Here is a 5,518-nt window from a genome sequence, read left to right as displayed (position 1 = left end):
CATGTCATGGATGGCCATAACAACTCCAAACAGACCTTAAGCATACTAACACATGCATAAAAGCTTCACAAAGCTAGGCCAAAAACATGTTAGAAACAAGGCTCAAAGCACAAAGCATGTTAAGGCAATTCATGGCATTATAAGACAAGTATGCAAAGAAAGTATGGTGTGTCTAAACCAACTTAAAACAGTGCTATATCATAGCAAAATAAGCACAAATACTAGCTAAGACATGGCCAACATGAACTCAACAATGGTGCTCACACATAAGGCTAAAATGATAACTTTTGAAGACAACAAGGGGAGGGAATGGCCCTCTCCTTCTTAGGACATCAAAGCACCATCCCCACCATTGAAATCCCTCTGGATTTCAGTGGTGAGGAGGCCCAAACAAGGTGGTCCCGGAGCTCACCAAAATAGCACAAAATGGGGGCCAAACAAGGCCTAAGAGGGGTCATACAACCCCAAACACTAAAACAACCTGAAACAACTATTTTAAGCACTTAAAATCAGAACTTTTATATGTTATAAGTTAAGCTTAAAAACAAATGCAAGGATGGCTAAAGGCCTATGCAAAAATGGGGGATAAAGGGATAAAGTTCTTACCCTCGAAGACCTTTTTCACAAGGACCACTCCAGCTCCTTCTCCGAGCTTAGATCAACTTTGTATGATTTGAGTTCAAGTTTGTGATTAATGCATGAAATAAACCCTAAATTGTCCATACAACAAGCATTTATGCAAGGATCATCCATGTGTATTATATTTTTTGAAGTTAATCATGGGGTATTGTATATATATGGAAAAAGATTAGATTTGATTTTGAAATTGAAGCAAGATTGATTTGTTTGAATTGAAATTATTCTTGAATCATGTTAGTATATCAAGTTTTGAGTTAGTTTTGCATGAATTTGGACTTGAAATTGAGTTTGGGAACTTGGCATCAAAACTCCACTTTTGGACTATCTAAAACTGCTCAGACCGCTCGTACGACGACGATATAGTGATCCGGGCATAGACCCGACCCATTTATTGCTTTTGAATCCTAGAAACCATACCCGTGGCGATCGTTCTTTTTTCTTTATGTTTGGTTTTGAATTTAGGGGTCGACACCATCATTGTTGGTGTCGACACTTTTCTTTGTCTTGTTCTACTCCAAGGGTCGACACCAACTTTGGAGGTCTCGACACCATCTTGCTACTGTATTCCTAGATCACTACTGAAATTTAGGGTCGACACTAACCTTTAGTGGTGTCGACATTTGCCTTTTCTTGTTGGCCTCAAGAGTCGACACCAGTCTGGGAAGAGTCGACCCTTGTCTACTGCAGAATCTAGATTTAGTTGCTGAAATTTAGTGTCGACACCTTGTCTACTGCCAGTATTGGCTTTTTTGTCAATTCTTCCTGAAGGGATGACACCACTGACATAAGGGTCAACCCCTGTGAATTTTTTTCCAAATTTTAGTTCGGTTTTGGGCCCTACTTCATAGGGATTTTGACTTGTTCTTTTGGACTAACTTTGAGACTTTATTTCACTTTAACCTAGAACTATAAATAGGGCTCTCACTTACCCTTTTCTTCACTTTATCTTCTATTTCCCCTCTCTAAACTGTGAGTCACTCCTCTCTCTCTGTAAACTCACTTTTTCGCTAAAAAATCTTCATATCTACTTACTTAGAAGAATCTCCTCACCTTACTCCTTTGAGATTAAGTATAGAGCTTGTCGAGGGCTTCATTTTGATCGGAGTAAATCGTTGTTTTGTCACCTTCAATGTAACATTGTGTCATGTCCACACGGATTTGTTCTTCCTAGTGAGTCAGCCATCCTAGAACTACTCCAGTCTAAGCATGCTTAACTGCATAGTTCTGCTAGGGATTTCACCACTCAGGAAAAGGCCTCGATGCTATATAAGGGTCCAGGTTTTTACTTTCATAGCCTAGAAACTCTCCTTCCATTCCCGATGTGGGACACCGGGACCTTACAATCCACCCACTTAGGGCTGCACGTCCCCGTGCAATTGCCTGCCAGCTTACAAGCCCGCTCATATGCACCGAGAGACGCCAGGGGTCCACACTCGGTACTCCGAAGAGTCGGCTCTGATACCATTTTTTAACGCCCTAACCCTTTACATATCATCGATATTGTCTGCTTTGGGCCACGCCCACACGGATTTGTTCTTCCCAATGGGTCACCTATCCCAGAACTACTCCAGCCTAAGCATGCTTAACTGAGGAGTTCTGCTAGGGATTTCACCACCCGAGAAAAGGTTTCAATGTTATATAAGGGTCCAGATTTTTACTTTTATAGCCCAGGAGCTCCTCTCCATTCCGGATGTGGGATACCGGGACCTTATAATAAAAAATTTGGACCATTTCTCGATTTGTGCATGTCATCCTTCCGTAGGGGACTTGCTAATCTTCTCTGTATCATTCCAATTTTACTATAAGGTCCCGTTGTCCTACATCGGTAATGGAGGGGGAGTTCCTGGACTATAAAAGTAAAAACCTAGATCCTTATGTAACATCGAGGCCTTTTCTCGGGTGGTGAAATCCCTAGCAGAACTCTCCAGTTAAGCGTACTTAGGCTGGAGTAGTTTTGGAATGGGTGACCCACTGGGAAGAACAAATCTGTGCGGGTGTGGCCCAAAGCGGACAATATCGATGAAATGTGAAGGCTTGAGGTGTAACAAATGGTATCAGAGCTGACTCTCTAGAGAACTGAGTGTGGGCCCCTGGCGCCTCTCGGTGCATGTGGGTGAGCTTGTGAGCTGGTAGGCTACTGCACGGGGACGTACAACCCTAAGGGAGGTGGATTGTAAGGTCCTGATGTCTTACATCGGGAATAGAGGGAGATTTTTTAGGCTATAAAAGAAAAAACCTAGACCCTTATATAGCATCGAGGCCTTTTCCCGGATGGTGAAATCCCTAGAAAAACTACACAGTTAAGCGTGCTTAGCCTGGAGTAATTCTAGGATGGGTAACCCACTGGAAGAACAAATTCATGTGGGCGTGGCCTAAGCGGACAATATCGATGACATGTAAAGAGTTAGGATGTTACAAATGGTACCAGAGCCGACTCTCCAGAGTACCGAGTGTGGGCCCCTGGTGTCTCTCTGTGCATATAGGTGGGCTTGTGACCTGGCAGGCCACTACACAAGGACATGCAGCCCAAGGGGGTGGATTGTAAGGTCCTGGTGTCCTGCATTGGGAATGGAGAGGGAGTTCCTGGGCTATAAAAGTAAAAATATGTACCCTCATATAGCGTCGAGGCCTTTTCTCGGGTAGTGAAATCCCTAGTAGAACTCCCCAGTTAAGCGTGCTTAGGTTGGAGTAGTTCTAGGATGGATGACCCACTGGGAAGAACAAATCCGTGTAGGCGTGGCCCAAAGTGGATAATATCGATGACATATGAAAGGTTGGGACGTTACAGTCAACCTTTGGGCTTTTCTTCCTTCTTCTTCTTCTAAGTTTGAGGTAGGGATTCTCTACACTCTTTTATGAATTTTAACTTGGCTATTTGTTTTTATAAAACAATCTTGTGATTTTAGAGGATTTTGAACAAACTTAGGGTTTTGGTTTAAAATCAAAAGAGAGGTTTTGAAATGGATGTATTAAAAATGATTGTGAGAGTGGAAATGAGGTTAAGTTGTGATAAAATTATTGATTTTGATACTTGGAGTGGATTTTGAAAGAAAAAAGGGGTTTTGCCCTAAATGTCTCAAATGTTTAATTTGTATAAATAAATGGGATTGATGTAGGAAATGTGAAATTGGACGGATATTGTTATGGATGGTTGAGTTAGCTATGTACTATCACTCACATCTTGAAGTTTGGAAAGTTTATCTGTATTAGAGATTTTATATCTGTTTAGAAATATGTATTTTGGGATATCGGTGGAGGATAGCTATAATTGTTATAGAAATTGCACGAGGATTAGGCCACTTGAAACTAATTTCTCATCCATGTGCATTGAACATTGTTGCTCATTTAATACATTGCAAATGTATATGATTTTGAGAAAAATGGGTGAATGTGGAAAAGAGGTGTCTATCACCAAATCAAGTTGGCATGTGTGTCTAGGGTGAAAGTCCCAAAAAACGTGCGTGCACATGGGTGTCAGTTCCTGTGGACGAAATATCCGTAAAATGGCAAGAGTAGCGCTTGTATAGGCTATGTTTACATGGGTGCCGTTTGACGGTTTCCCGCAGAAGAAATATCCGTGAAAGTTTATACCAGTTTTAGAATTCCCCCCTTGTTTTCTATTGTAAAAGACACATGATTTGAGAATTGTGATATAAACGGAGTCTTATGTAATGGAAGGATATTATACTCTGATTTATATTGTTATTTACTTTTCGTCATGGTTGGTTTATTGTATTTATTTCGAGGCTTTACAACTTGGTATTAGAGCATACCGGGTTTGAATACTTTGGGTTCGTGAGAAGTGGTTTTTACCACAATGGGTTTGCTTCGCTTGATAGAGATATTTGTATATATGGTATGCTTATGTAATAACATGCTTATGTGGTTATATAGGTATAGGATTTAACTCTTGAGATATTGATTAGGTCTACGAGTTTTTAGAAGTCCTATTAGAAGAGCACATGATCACTACTGTTTGTAATTGGAACTCTGGCAATGCCGCGGGACGGTCATTATCCAGGAAGAAAATTCATATGTGTTTATGTGAATACGTGCTTATGTGGTGTGAATTAATGTTGTCCACCGCATTACGACGCAAGTGAGTTAGCTTCGACACATTTGTAAATATGCTAATCTCTTTTGTTACCTTTATTAGGATGTCATGACGCAGTCGTGGTGGGAGGCGTGGTAGGCCTAGACAGCAGGAGGTGCCGATACTTGATGATATTTCGACATAAGATGAGGGAGTTGGTCAGGCCACTGTAGCCGAGCTGACAAGCCAGCAGGCCATCAGCGCCTTAGCCGCAAATTGACGAGACCATTGTAAGAATCTATGGACATTCTCAAGGCTGAGAATTAGGTCCAGGCCTAAGTAACTGAGGCAAGGCCATCATTCTTGAAGAGAGAGTTCTTTCAATCCAACCCGAACGAGTTTTTGGGCGATCCTAAAGAGCCTTTGCAAGTGGATGAATGGCTCGAACAGATGGTGAAGACGCTTCAGATGCTCAGCATCAAAGACGATGGATTGAGGGTGACCTTGGCATCCTTCCAATTGAAGGGAGATGCCGGTCAATGGTGGAAGTATGCACATGGGAGAATTAGGGTGACTTGGAAGGCTTTTGTCGACGCCTTCCAGTACAAGTTTTTGCCTCCCACTGTTAGGAAGAAGTGAACAGACCAATTTTCTAAGCTCAAGCAGTTGAGCACACCGATGGCTGAGTTTGAGGTCGCATTCACTAGTCTGTCGAGGTTTGCATCAGAACTCATGGCGACTGAGGAGCACCGTTGTTTAGAGTTCAAGAGGTTGAGGACTGAGCTCATGTTCAAAGTGGCCGGGTCAATGATTAGAGATTATGAATGACTTGTGGAGGTGGGAGCT

General features: G+C 42.0%; 1 non-coding gene across 1 annotated transcript; it reads right to left on the bottom strand.

Annotated features, from left to right (window-relative positions):
• Nucleotides 1–2,355: 2,355 nt before the first annotated feature.
• LOC114307385 (U6 spliceosomal RNA) lies at nt 2,356–2,457 on the bottom strand. The gene has a single exon (XR_003645078.2). It is a non-coding gene; the product is annotated as a U6 spliceosomal RNA (small nuclear RNA).
• Between the last annotated feature and the right edge of the window lie 3,061 nt (nt 2,458–5,518).

The sequence above is a fragment of the Camellia sinensis genome, chromosome 3 (assembly GCF_055761805.1).
Source record: "Camellia sinensis isolate YWXY chromosome 3, ASM5576180v1, whole genome shotgun sequence".
In the NCBI taxonomy this organism is placed as follows: domain Eukaryota; kingdom Viridiplantae; phylum Streptophyta; class Magnoliopsida; order Ericales; family Theaceae; genus Camellia; species Camellia sinensis.
The sequence above is the reverse complement of the archived record's forward strand: the minus strand, read 5'-3'. Positions and strand labels throughout refer to the sequence as shown.